The 15,074-nt window shown below is 41.9% G+C and overlaps 1 protein-coding gene and 1 long non-coding RNA gene across 2 annotated transcripts in view; both read left to right on the top strand.

Moving 5' to 3' along the window:
- Window positions 1-15,074, top strand: part of LOC113662744 (zinc finger protein 271-like) — a 208,692-nt gene that overhangs the window by 122,731 nt on the left and 70,887 nt on the right. The window lies entirely within an intron of this gene.
- Window positions 4,839-11,648, top strand: LOC113640988. Its single transcript, XR_007140620.1, has 3 exons — window positions 4,839-6,911; window positions 7,048-9,253; window positions 9,549-11,648. It is a non-coding gene; the product is annotated as an uncharacterized LOC113640988 (long non-coding RNA).

The following is a 15,074-nucleotide window of genomic DNA, read 5'->3' as shown; positions in this document are numbered from 1 at the left end:
AGCTCAAACTCCTCCAGTCTCAGAGAACTGGACCTGAGTTACAATACACTGCTGCAGGATTCAGGAGTGAAGCTGCTCTCTGATGGACTGAAGGATCCACAATGTACACTGGAGATACTGAGGTACACACACACACACACACACACACACACACACACACACACAAACACACACACACGCACAGTTTTAATAAACACTACAACATCCAGTTCTCCTCTGTGGTAACTGTAATTGTAGTGATCTGATATATTGTCATTGTTGTGTGTGTGAGATGGAGAGTAAATGTACTGTAGAGATTTTGCGTAGTTCATGTTTTCAATACTAAAACTGAGTGTGTTAAGTGTGAGAAGGTTTTCTTTCTTGCAGGATGTATAACTGCTGTATTACAGATGAATGTTGTGCTGCTCTGGCTTCAGCTCTGAGGTCAAACTCCTCATCACACCTGAGAGAACTGGATCTGTACAATAATAAACCAGGAGAATCAGGAGTGAAGCTGCTCTCTGATCTACTGAAGGATCCACACTGTAAACTGGAGACACTACAGTGAGTTACTGACTTACTGTCTCTTTACTGTATGATATTGTGTAATATTCACTGTGTGCTGTAAAATGTCACATCTAATGTGTGTATTTATGTTTCTGTTGTTCATAAGTAATGTGTTTAAATGTGTCTGTAATTCTGTCCTGTTGTGTTTTTCAGCATTAAGGATATGAAACTCACCAGGTCTGGTGTATGACAGGAGTCTCTCCTCAGACCTTTTTTCCAGGATAAAACAGTTATGGTGGTGAAGCGTTAGAACACGTCCCACATTTCCAGCAGTTTGGGAGCTGAATCATTCATATTCAGATGTAGAAGATCCATAACAATAACTGTGACTGATCACATCCTTTTATCCTCTTCACACTTTAACATCTTTTACAATCCAAAGTCAAATCCTTCAGCATCTACACACAACACAGAGATATCATCACATCATCACACTGATTACATAAATACACATCCATGTGTTACAGATGTTTATACATTATTTTTACCTCTTTAATTGGATCTCAAATTTGTTTCTCCACAGATGATTGACTCACAGTTGTGACCTTGATTTTATTTCTTTTTCTTTAATAGTCTCTTCCTTTCAAACCCTTTTCACCAAACACTTAAAATCTTTATTAAAATTCCTTTAAACATTAAAGGAATCTTATTTTTTGTGTAGTTGATCTATTTTTCTATATTTTAATTTCTTCTTTCTTAATTTCCTCATGACATTTTTTTTTCTTGGTTGCATCTTGTTTTAATATAATTTAACTTCTGTTTTTTCCTCTTTACACCATATATTTTGCTTTATTTCTTTATTTTACCTAGGTATGAGCGAGTACAGCATTATCTGTATCTGTATCTGTTAACCATATGAATTATCTTTATCTGTATCGTAGTGGGTGGGGCCTAACCCGGAAGTGGGCGGGGCTTTAACCGGTATGTTATTTTAAGCATGCAATTGATATGGGTTGATCAGAAATAGTTATGTTTATTGCTGATTAAAAAAATATTTACAGGACAGCATCAGGATTGAGCTTCAGATCAATGGTTTTGATCACGATAGCAAACGAACTATATTACAGAACAAGTTTTGCAACAATGAAAACAAAACAATGCAGAAGTGCAATTATGAAGTAAAATGTAATGAACAACATAACTTTTTTTTTAACTTTTTTTTATGATCAGTGTGATTTTTTTTAATTTCTTTAATTTTTTTGGTTCTTTTTTATTTTTTTATTTCCACACCAAGTGTGTGTGAGTGAGAGAGTGAGTAAGAGGGAGAACGAAAGAGATAGAAAGAGAGAGAAGGGGGACTGTATTCTACGGATCAAATAGTCCGACGCTGTTTTTCAAATCTGCATTGACTTTAATGAAGACCAGTTGTTCCACATGGCTAGGGTCTAAGTTTGCACACTGTGGACTGACCACATTTCCAGCTGTGCTAAAAACACGCTCAGACTGGACACTTGTAGGTGGACAACTGAGATGCTGCAGTGCAAAGCGTGCAAGATTGGGCCAGCACTGAAGCTTGCCTGACCAGTATTTCACTGGGTCATTGGTAAGGCTGATGTCCCCATCTGTCAGGTAGTCCTCCATATCACCTGATGGTAAATGTGTCCTCATTGGCATAGCCGATTTCTTTTTCTGCAGGAACGACAACACTGATGTGCTGCTGGTGGCAGGTGTCTCTTCTGTGTTTCTTGCAGGTGTAGCCACAGGGTCACAGAGCTCCCTCCTGAGGAGTAATGTCCTCTTCAGTGCCTCCACATCAACATTGTTTGGAAAACAGCTGACCTTATATCTGGGGTCAAGGAGAGTGGCAAGCAGAAATGTGGAGTTTGCAAAAATTGGTTCAAAACGCCATTCTAATTCTTTGCTCAGACTGGCTGCCAGTTTCCTTGCTGCTGTGCCTAACTTTTCCTTGGACTCATCTGCAACATCTTGGCCCAGCCCCACTGTGGCATCCTGATCATCATCACCAGCCATGAACTGATCAGATTCATCCTCAGATTCCTCACCAGCTGCAAGACCCCCCACATGCAGTGACCTGATGATGAAACAGAGGCCATGCAGGAGGGGGATAACCTCAGAGATGGAGGTGGTGTGTTTTGAGAGTGCCCATGTGACCTTCTCAAAAGGACTAAGAACAGTGAGCATGTCTGATGCTAACCCCCACTCATTTGGATAGATGATTGTTGGAGCTCTACTCATGTTAGACTCCTCTTTCATAATCTGCACAGCCCTTCGCTGCTCGTAGAACGTATAGTTCCACCTTGTTTTTATATCTGTTATGAGCGTGTGCTGGGGGAGGTTCAATTGTGTTTGCAGCTCATGTAGTCTGTTGCTGGCGTTGCTTGAGCGATGAACATGGCCAGATATGCTCCTTGCTTTGGAGAGAAGGGATGTCACAACCCTGTTCTTCTCCAGTGCTTTGATCACCACCAAGTGAAGCATATGGGACACACAACGAAGCTTTCACCATGTTAGCTGCGTTATCTGAAACAACAAACTGTATTGTGACAGACTGACCAACAGACTATTACCACTCTCTCATCTTTTCCTTCAGGCAGCACAGAATGTTGTTTGATGTGTGCTCAATGTCCAGCACACCAACATTTAGCAGCCCTGCTTTCCTCTGTACTGAAGCTTCCCCTACACGTTCACACCATTGCCCAGTAAGACAGAGATATGCATGTGCATTGTGATTGCTGGTCCAGAGATCTGTAGTGAGGTTGATGACACCTCCTTCAGCTGCCTTAAGTGACTGGACCAACTCCCCTCTCATTGCTTCATACAGCTCAGGCACTACAGTTCGACTGAAATAGTGCCTCGATGGGATCTTATACTTGGGCTCTAAAAAGCCAACAAGTTGCTTGAAGCCTCTCCTCTCCACCACAGAGAAAGGTTCAAGATCAGTGCAGATCATTTTACCAATAATCTCTGTAATTTGTTTTGACCAGGGATGGTTTGCTGAGAATGGCTGCTTTGCTGCAAATGCAGTGAGTATTGGTGAAGAGGAAGATGAATGTGAGCCCTTAGCAGCACCCAGCTGAACACCAGTGACCCGAGAAGGAAGAGGAGAGGAGGTGGCTGATACAGTGGGCTTTCTCATGTGATGGACATATAGCAGATGGTTATGTAGAGATGTTGTGTTGTGTTGTAATGTTTTGCATCTCTGCCTCTGCTTAGCTTGGACTTGCAAAGCTTGCAAATGGCTTGGGAGGGATCATTTTCAGAAACATTGAAAGAGTCCCATACTGCAGAAGTGTGGAGCTTAATTAATTTGTAATATTTATAACACTAACTTTAACTTACTACCTTTATTTCTTTATGAAATACAGTGTCAGACACTCAGTGCGTGAAGTAAAAAAACTGGTTAGAGCCAGCTGACTTAAAAAAAAAAAAAAAAAACTCTGACGACCGGCAGAGAGAGAGAGAGAGAGAGAGAGAGAGAGAGAGAGAGAGAGAGAGAGAGAGCGTGTGTGTAGTTTAATATTAATTTGTAATATTTATAACACTACCGTACTACCTTAATATAGCAAAAACGTGTGAGACACTCAGTGTGTGGTTACTGTTTACAGACAGCTGAAGGTTTAAAAAAGATAAAAACCTCCGACAGACAGAGACGCAATGCGAGTCGCATTCTACCAACAAGCACCACGTGTGAACGAACCCACGTTTACCAGAACTCTACTGGTTAGTAAGTACGTATTATTAACGTTACAACCCGAAGTAAAAAGCTGAAGAAACCCTAAACATTAACAGAAAAGTCCCGCGAACCCGAGTGACTGAGGGAGAGACAGAGAGCTGTTGTGTGTGTGACTGAGTTAGCAGCGCGAGACACAACAACACAATACACGTGTATGTGTGTGGGGGAGGGGCGCTGTGACTAGCCTATCACAGAACGCTGACACAATCAGATACACAATGATGGTTTTCATTCAATCTGAGACCAGGTATTGACTCGTATTACTCTTATAATACTCGTACTCGGCACAAGTGCTTTATCCGTACAGGATACTCGTTTCAGCTGAGTATCAGGCTCATCTCTAATTTTGCCCCCTCGTGTTTTCTCCTCCCTTTTTTACATTTTTGTTCTATTTGGCCAATTCATTCTCTAATCTTTTTAAAATGTACTTTTACATGTTATTTCTCTTTTCTTTCTTTCCATTTCCTTTTTCTTTTTCTATAATTTCTCTAAACTTAAAATCATAGTGTTTTTTCTTTAAACTTTCTGTATTTAGAATCCATATAACAGGGTTAAAAATGTTACTTTAAATGTTATGACTTTCACCAAAATCACTGTTTTTGTTGAGTTACAGTTTTTTTTGGATTGCTTAAGCACGATTTTCAAAACAGGGCCCGTGTTTTCAAAACACTACACACAATTAGCACAACCACACATACAATTAGCAAAACACTACAGATCCCTTGCATAATTAAACACTCTTGTAAAAACTATACACTTCTGTTTAAAAACCACACTTTGTTACCATATGAAACACACACGTTTCACATTACTATACTCTGTTTGCACGAGTTACACTCTGCTGTGATAAACCTACAACACTTTTAGCACTTCTACTTCCCTATGATTAGAGTAGGCTACCATCAATAAAGTACAAATATAATGTAAATTCACCAAACACTACACAAGACCAATGTTGCAGACTGAAGAAACTCATTTATTTGTCAACACGCCCAAAATGTTCACATGTACTGTAAGTTTACTGTAAAAAATAAAAAAAAAAACTAGACATTGTCTCTTCGCCTAGCTGGATCTGGCCAGAGAATTTCATCAACATCGCAGGCAATGTTGTCATTAGCAAGAAACCTTGGAAAGAAACTTCGTGAATGACGAATCCATCCTTGCATTGCTGCTACCTCCATCTGGTCACAGGCCTCCTCCATGGCTTGGATGAGGGGTACCTCAGCCTGGAGACGGAGATCATATACCTTCCACCGACTCCATTCTGTGTAATGGCTGCACAGAGTGTTATAGTATATTACCCCCACGTTGCCCTGGGACATTGACTATAGCCCTGAGGCCAAAGATGTTTCTTCCCCTCCTTCGTGTTCTCGTCAGGTTGAACCCAGCGTCATCTACGTATATGAACTCATGCTGGATCTCCTCTCCATCCATTCGTAAAACTCTCTGAGGAACAATGTCATGCAAAATTGTGTAGTTCAGTGTAGATATGATGTTGATATGATGATATTTTTACAATACACTGTACCTATTTTCCAGTCGAAATGTTCTCATCACACTTGCCACTGTGTATCGGCTTAGATTTGGCTGTACTCGCAGTCCAGCCTCCCTCAGCGTCAGGCCGTGGTTGACAACGTGGTCAACAAGTGTTGCGCGGATCTCATTTGTCACATTCGGTCCTCTTTGAGCACCTTCTTGTCTTCCTCTTCCTCTACCTCTACCTCCAGCATGTCCTCCATCTCTTCCTCTTCCTCTGTTGATTCCTCCTCTGTTGATTCCTCTTCCTCCTCTTCCTCCTCCTTCTTGTTCTCCTCGTTCTCCTCCTCATCTTACTCTTTCTCTGACTCTTTACATTGTGCTTGAAGTCCTATGAACTCACCTGCTGCTTTTTATATTCAATTCAAGTTCAATTCAATTCAAGTTTATTTGTATAGCGCTTTTTACAATAGAAATTGTCTCAAAGCAGCTTTACAGAACATAAACATAGAGCAGAAGGTAAACATATATTATAGTGCTTATACACCTGATTGGTGTGCCTACAATTAAGAAAACAAGTGTTTGCACACCTGATGACTGTGTTGAACCGACTGGTTGGACGCTGCAGTAATTTGACAGTCAGTGCTTTGGTATTGCAAGGAAGTGACTTCATGATAGATTTTTGTGTGTAATGTATGTTAAGTGTGTTTAGTGGTTTCCAAATCACTGTGTGTAGAGTTTTGCAACAAGTGTGAGGTTGACAATGTGCTTATAGTTGTGCAAATATGGGCTGATGTTTTGCCTCTTGAGTGTAAGGTTTTGCTAATAGTGTACTACTGTTAATTTTAGTGTGTAAGCAATCCAAAAAAACTGTAATTGTTGTTGTGCGACCTCCGGTGGCGACATTAAGTAATTAGTGGGTCATTCGCCTTTAACCTGTGACCACACCCCTTCCTTCGGCAGAGAAGTGTATCTCATGCACAGAGGGGGTAGGTAAAAATGTGCTCCGCGAAATGCGATTATTTTTGTTACATAAAACATGTTTATCTCCTAAATAATGTTAAATTGAAAGCTCAGTGATGTTGTGAAATGATATGGTAGTTGATTGTATATGACTAACTTCGTGAAGTTTAGACATAATTTGCTCACCATGTGCGATAGCATGGCTGACGACATCTTTTTCACTAGTATGCAGGTGAATCTCATTTCTGTCTGTTCTTTTGGATAGATGCATATATATATATATATATATATATATATATATATATATATATATATATATAAATGCCCACTGTGTCGCCAGAGGAAATATTTTTCTCCTTGTGTTACAGAAAATAAACACAACGCATGATTGAACGCAGTTCCTCGTGTCTGCCTGATGATTTGAGTGCCGTCGGATAAGGAGCGTTACACATACACTTTGTCCCCTTTCTACATTATTCCAGTCTTAAAAAATAAAAAAACTCATGATACTTTTTCTGCCTCTGATAGAGGCTGTGTGTAATTTGTGATGGATATTTGAATTTATATTTTATACTTTTATATATTTTTATACTTTTGTGGTTGTTTGATGTTCAATGTGCTTTTCGTGTTCTATTCACCTTTGCCTGCCACTTGTCTGTAATATGTATAGGAGGACTTTTATTTTGACGTGTCTCTGCGAGTGCGGCATGTTGGGTAACCAGGTAGCAACGAGCATGGTGTAGTGTACACTGGGTGTATGTTTGTGTTGCATCCGCATTGATCCTTCTTCAAAATGCTACAGAAGCACCGGTTGTGAGTTTATCTTGAATGGTTTCTCTATTGCACATAATATTAAAGTGTATGTTTACATTAATCACTTTATGATTGGAGATGTTTGCTGTTGCTGATTTGTGCTGGCGTGCTGCATTGGCAACTCATTTAATTTGAGATATCTGTTGTGTAGATTTTGTCAGAATCAGCTGCAGCAGCGATGGAAAGTGATGATAGTCGTAGTAGAAAGAGCACACTCTCATCACACGTGATTTCAAGACGAACAAGGGTATATGTGGAACACCAGACCCTAGTGAGCTCCGAGTTTACCACTTTACCTCTGAATTTGTCATCCTGTTTAAAAGAATCGACTCCAAATTTGATCAAAAGGTCTCAGAACGTGTGCGCTGAAGGTGACAGCGACCTTAATGCAGTTCAAGAATGGAGTCGAATAAGTGATGGTGAACATCTGCAGAACACAAGACGTCCAGATTATCAATACGCTCTACCTCAATCCATTACAAATGCAGCATCTAAAGTATCTCCAGGCCAAAATCGTGATCCACAAGAGTGTACGGTCCATTCAGATGTGCAGCATTCCTCTCAAAGCCAAGCAACGCCTATGTTGGACATTGCAAGATTCTTAGCACGTAGAGAACTAGTTGCAACAGGGCTTACCAAGTTTGATGACAATCCAGAAAACTTTAGGGCTTGGGAGTCTTCATTTGTTAATGTTACACAAGATTTGCAGCTCTCAGCCAATGAAAAGTTAGATTTGTTAATCAAATGGCTAGGAAAGGAATCGTCAGAGCATGTAAAAAAAATACGAGCCGTTTGTTACAGATCCTCAAGCTGCTCTTCAGATGTCTTGGATGAGACTTCAAGAATGTTACGCTACTCCAGAGGTAATTGAAAGTGCCTTATTTAAGCGATTGGACAACTTTCCACGTTTATCTCCAAAGGATAATGTGAAACTCAGGGAGTGTCAGAACTTAGAGCCCGCCTCCAAGCTGACATATCACAAGGGTGATTTATACTTATAACTGTAACTGTATTGTCAACTACTTTAACCAAATCCTTCTAATTATACTATAATCAAAGTTGTGGAAATAGTGAGAAAACTCCTCAGACCTGGATGAGAATGAGCAAAAACTTCTTTATTGTAGACAATCAGTCATCCATTCCATTGAGCTCAGAGAAAACAAAATCACTAAGTCAAAAAGGCACAACTGAAAAACCCAAAAGGAGCATTCACTTGTCACCAAAAACTTCTCTCTGGCAGAACAAAAGTTAAAGTATCAAACGAAAATGAAGGAGCTGCAGCATCCAAAAATGGTTTCACCGTCCAAGCTACCCCACGAAAAACACTCTGAACTTCCCCTCCAAATTTCCCTCAATATATACCCTGGTGCTGCTAAGCGCCTCCTATTTTTGATCCCTCCTACTCTCAGACAGGTTCCCATGATGTTTCAAGTTGTTCTCTGGGGCTCCGCCTAATCATTTACATGCTTCTTCCAAAATCCCCTTATTTCCCGGAATTACCTCATATGCTCCTTCAGTTACTTCATATCCTGCCTTTCTGAATTCCCCTTACTTTCCAGAATCATCACCTGACCCTTGCTCATATACCCTTATATGGATTTTCCTCCTTTCTCGATTTCCTATTATTTTCAGCCTTTTTCGTCATTGTAATAAAAAAAAATATGCTCAAGAGAGCTTTACTTCCTTGTTGTTATTACATTTGTTGCTCAGCCTTTTTATGACAGACACTTCGTGGACTTATCTTCTCCTCAGCTACAATGAGTAAGTTTTCCTCATTTCTGCTCTTACTATTCTACTTGATTATATGTTTTAAATGATTATATGGTATTTAACTGACAAATTCTACTTGGTTATATTATATAGCTTTGCTGCTGTCGCTAAGCTTTGCTATGACTGTGTATATTGCTGGAGCCCTTAATGCTGGCTCTTTCTTAAACTTTGTTAAACATTTGACCTTTATTATGATCTCAGTCTGGCCTTCAGACTGGGCTTGCTCATTGCATTCTTTAAGCCTTAGTTCCTCTATCTTATCAGGGCTACTCCTTTTTCCTCTTAGGTTCTCAGCCTCAGGGTCAGCCAATTCACCCTGGTCACACCATCTGGATTTCTAGGTCTACTCCCTACAAGAGGCCAGTTCCTACTGAGGTCATGGCCAGTTATCGCCGCTATCAGCTGCGTCATCTTTCACAGGAGTTCTGCTCTTTCCTGGAACGCCTGTCCTCCCTTACACTCCCAGATCATCCTCTCTTGCCCTTTAACATCATGCAAATGCCTCTGACTTGCTCTTCTTCTACTCAAACGCCTCTGCCTCCTATCCTGGTGGATCAACGGACACAAACAGATGGTTGTCCTCATGCTGAACTCTGTTGCCCTAGGCTGACAACTCCTGCCTCTCCTCCACGTATCCCTTCTCCTCCCATTGCCTATATTCGTCCCCTGGCAGCTCCTACCTCTCCTCCTCTTGTCTCATCTCCTCATTTTGGTTACATTCCCTCTCTCTCTCCTAGTTTGGCATCTTCTCCCTCTAACTCTGAGCCTGGCTCCCCAGGCTTTGTTCCTTCTTCCCCTTCTCCTAGGCCTGGATCCCCAGACTATACTCCCACTTCTCCCAGGCCTGATAGCTCTGGTTATTACTAAGTTTGTTTGCAATAAACCTCTCTTTCTCTTTTATATTTCTCCTGAGTCCTGTGTGGTTTATTTGCATTAAGTAACTACTTATTCTTATTATGACGTCTGAGCTCTATACCCATATATCCTATGATATCAATCATAATAAGTCCTTATGTATGCTCCTCTGGGGCCCTTTTTAATACATTATAGAATTTTCACAACATCAGGAGCTTGCAGATTTGCTCACAGAAATACTTGTCGCTAAAGGAGATGCATATTTACCTGGACTGGCTTATCTTGATACCCCTCGTGGTATTAATCTTATTGTAGAGAAGTTGCCAGCAAATCTACAAGAAAAGTGGTTATTTGCAGGTTCACGATTCAAAGATGAAAACGGGTCAGTTTTCCCCCATTCTCATTCTTTACCCATTTCCTTTGTAGTGAAGCTAAAGCTAGGAATGACCCTAGTTTCAAGCTCTCGAGTAGTACCCATACTGTCATTAAAAATGAAAGACCCCTGTATAGACATGGTGATAGCAGAGTCCCTGTTTCAGTGCATAAAACAGATGTATACACAGAACCTGGAGCAGACTCTACAAATGTGAAGGAGACAAGTAAGAGAGACCTGACAAAGAGCTGCCCTCTCCATAACAAACCACATCCTCTGTCAAAATGTAGAGCCTTTAGAAAAATGATGTTGACTGAGCGCAGGAATCTTCTAAAAGAACACACAAGATGTTTCAGGTGTTGCTCTCCAAGTCATATGGCCAGAGGCTGTCTTGTGAGCTTAAAATGTGTAGACTGCGATTCCGATAAACATTGTACTGCCATGCATCCTGATCTAGCTCTGCCTTTCTCCACACCTGCAAAGCAAGAACTGCATACAACACAACAGGACAAAGTTACAACAGAGGTAACTTCAAGGTGTACAGAAGTTTGTGGAGAAAATGCTCAAATGCGATCCTGTGCGAAAATTTGTCTGGTGCGTGTATTTCCTCATGAGCAACGGGAACAAGCAATCCTGATGTATGTCATAATTGATGACCAGAGCAACCGCTCGTTGGCTAAAGGAGAGTTCTTTCAGCTTTTCAGTATCCAAGGTAACCCCTTTCCTTATTTGCTAAGAACATGTGCTGGCTCCACAGAAATGTCTGGAAGAAAAGCAGTAGGCTTCCAAATAGAGACACTGGACAATAAGACATGCCTTGATCTCCCACCACTGATTGAGTGTAACGAGATAATGAGCAGCAGAACTGAAATTCCCACACCAGAGGTGGCTCTTGCTCATCCTCACTTGAAATCTGTGGCACAGTTCATCCCAAAGCTGGACCCCAATGCTCAGATCCTGATATTGCTAGGAAGAGACATGATCCGTGTACACAAAGTGAGACAACAAATCAATGGACCTCAAAAAGCACCCTTTGCACAACGGCTGGACTTAGGCTGGGTGATTATAGGTGATGTTTGCATCGACAAAGCCCATATGCCAACGTTGAATGTTTTTAAAACTAACATCTTGGAAAATGGTCCCCCCTCTCTTCTTACTCCATGCCAGAGCCACGTCAAATTAAAAGAGAAATTGTGTTATAGCGGGGAGAACAAGTCTGCTGGTTTTCTTCATTCATTCAGTCATGTAACTCATCACGTGCAAGCTGAGGACAAACTTGGACTCAATGTGTTTGAGAGAACCAAAAATGATGATAAACCAGCCATGTCCTTTGAGGATGAAAACTTCATGGAGATTATGCAAACAGAGTTTCACCAAGACAAAGAGAAAAACTGGATTGCTCCTTTGCCATTCAGGTCACCCCGTCCATTACTCCCAAATAACCGTGACCAAGCATTGTCTCGCCTCAGCTCTTTGCGATGGACATTGGAAAGAAATCCTGTGATGAATGAACAGTTTTCTACCTTCATGGAAAAACTCTTCCAGAACCATCATGCAGAAAGGGCACCACCTGTCCATAAAGATGAAGAATGTTGGTACTTACCCATCTTCGTAGTATACCATCCGCAAAAACCGGGACAGATATGGGTTGTATTTGATTCCAGCGCTCACCACCAAGGTATTTCTCTGAACAGTGTGCTCCTCTCTGGCCCTGACCTGAACAATTCTCTACTAGGTGTGCTTCTGAGATTTAGGAAAGATCTTGTTGCGATCATGGAAGATATCCAACAAATGTTCTATGGTTTCCTGGTGAAGGAAGAGCACAAGAACTATTTAAGATTTTTCTGGTACAGGGACAATGACTTGAGCAAGGAAGTGGTAGAATACCGAATGAGAGTGCATGTTTTTGGGAACAGCCCTTCACCGGCAGTGGCCATATATGGCCTGAGGTTAGCTGCACAGCAAGGTGAACAAGAGTACGGAACTGACACTTCACATTTCGTCAATAGACATTTTTACGTGGACGACGGACTCGTGTCTTTTCCCACAGAAATCGAAGCAATCAACCTGCTCAAGCGCACTCAAGAATCACTTTCTAAATCGAATCTCAAGCTCTATAAGATATCCTCAAACAAGGTTGAGGTCATGCAAGCATTCCCACCTGAAGATCTGGCTTCTGGTCTCCAAGATCTCAGTTTTGATAGTGAATGCTGGCCCACACAAAGAAGCCTGGGTCTGTATTGGGACATAAAAACAGATACATTCACTTTCAAAGCCACAGCCAATGATCAGCCCTACACTCGTCGAGGGGTGCTCTCCATGGTGAACAGCCTTTTCGATCCTTTAGGGCTGTTGGCACCAGTGACGATTCAGGGAAGAGCATTGGTACGTGAACTGGCTAAAGACGTGCATGACTGGGACACCTGCCTTCCTGAAGAAAAAAGAAAAAAGTGGGAAGAATGGAAAACCTCACTTCAAAAGCTAAGTAACCTTCACATTAAACGTACATACCTACACCATTCACTTTCTAACATTTCATACACAGAGTTGTGTATCTATTCAGATGCCTCGAACTGGGCCATAGGGGCAGTGGCTTACCTTCGAGCTCTGACTGATGAAGACAAGGTCAAAGTGGGGTTTGTAATGACCAAGGCCAAGCTGTCACCACGTTTGGGCCAACTATCCCTCGCCTGGAGTTGTGCGGTGCAGTGCTGGCTGTAGAGATGGCTGAACACATTCTCGACGAGCTGGACCACAAGCCGAATGCTGTAAGATTCTATTGTGATAGCAAGGTAGTTTTGGGCTATATCTGCAATGAGTCCAGTCGCTTCTTTGTTTATGTGCACAACCGTGTTCAGCGAATAAGTCAGTCAACCTCACCAGATCAGTGGAATTATGTACCCACAGACCAGAATTCAGCTGATCTAGCAACAAAATCTGTAGTCGTGTCCAAGCTCAGCAGCACTATATGGTTCACGGGGCCCAGCTTTCTCTACAAACTACCCCAAACTCAAGAATGTGAGTTTTTTGAACTGGTGGATTCTGAATCGGACACTGAAGTTAGACCTCATGTGACCAGCTTTGTTACTCGAATTGACAGAAGCCTCTTCTCAGAAAGGTTTCATCACTTTTCTACATGGGAGTCTTTGTTAAAAGCTGTTTCCTTCCTTATTCATCAAGTGCGTTCTTACACGTCCAGTTCCATCAGCACAGCTCATACATGCAAGGGATGGCATCAGTGCAACAAAGTACGCACACCCGAAGAGCAGATAGCAGCAAAAAGACTAATACTTTTACATGTCCAGAAAGATGCGTATCCAGAAGAGTATGCTGCTCTGCAGAGGAACGAACCAGTTCCACATTTAAGTGTGCTGCGGAATCTCGACCCCTACATCAATGATGGTCTTTTGAGGGTTGGAGGACGTTTGAGGCATGCTTCTTTTGAGGCCGAAGTAAAGAATCCAGTCATCCTCTCTAAACAAAGCCACATCACCAAACTGCTTGTGAGTTACTACCACTCCAAAGTGCACCATCAAGGACGACAATTCACAGAAGGAGCAATTAGATCGGCTGGCTTGTGGATTGTAGGAGCAAAAAGGTTGATAAACTCCACCCTTCACTTTTGTGTGACATGCCGCAGACTCGGAGGAAAGTTGGAAGTCCAAAAGATGGCGGACCTCCCACCTGAGCGGCTTAGTATGTCTCCTCCATTCACGTACGTAGGGTTAGACGTTTTCGGTCCATGGACAGTGGTCACTCGACGCACCAGGGGTGGTGTGGCAGAGAACAAAAGGTGGGCAATACTCTTTACATGTATGAGCATACGAGCAGTCCACATTGAGGTCATAGAATCTATGACCTCTGCCAGTTGCATCAATGCTTTGCGAAGGTTTTTTGCAGTCAGAGGACCAGCTAAACAGCTCAGATCAGACTGAGGAACCAGCTTTATTGGAGCTAGCCAAGAACTAGGCATGCAGCCAACGAAAGAGGATGAGACTAGTCTTCTGAAATATCTTCATGAGAGTGGGTGTACGTGGGAATTCAATCCTCCACATGCCTTTCATATGGGAGGAGCGTGGGAACGCATGATCGGCATAACCCATAGAATTCTAGATGGTATGCTATTGCAGGAAAAACATATTCACTTGACTCATGAGGTACTTTGTACCTTGTTGGCAGAAGTATCAGCAATCATAAATGCTAGACCTCTGGCTCCTGTTTCATCAGATCCTAATGCTCCATGCGTGCTCACTCCGGCAATGCTTTTAACTCAGAAACAAGGAGTATTTGCCCCAAATGAGAATTACACTGGAAAAGACCTACTGAAATGCCAATGGAAACGACTCCAAGCGCTAGCTAACGAGTTCTGGAGCCGATGGCGAAAAGAATACATTAGTACACTCCAACCTCGACGCAAGTGGCATGAGGCTCACAGGAACATGCGAGTTGGAGATGTTGTGCTGTTGAAGCAAACTCAGTTGCCAAGGAATGACTGGCCTTTAGGCTTAATCACATCTGTCAGATTAGATAGTTAGTGATGGAAAGGTTCGCAAGGTAGAAGTCAAGACATCCGAAAATAGTAAC

Source organism: Tachysurus fulvidraco, chromosome 5, assembly GCF_022655615.1.
Source record: "Tachysurus fulvidraco isolate hzauxx_2018 chromosome 5, HZAU_PFXX_2.0, whole genome shotgun sequence".
NCBI lineage: Eukaryota > Metazoa > Chordata > Actinopteri > Siluriformes > Bagridae > Tachysurus > Tachysurus fulvidraco.
Note: the sequence above shows the minus strand (reverse complement) of the source record. Positions and strands in the feature narration are given on the sequence as shown.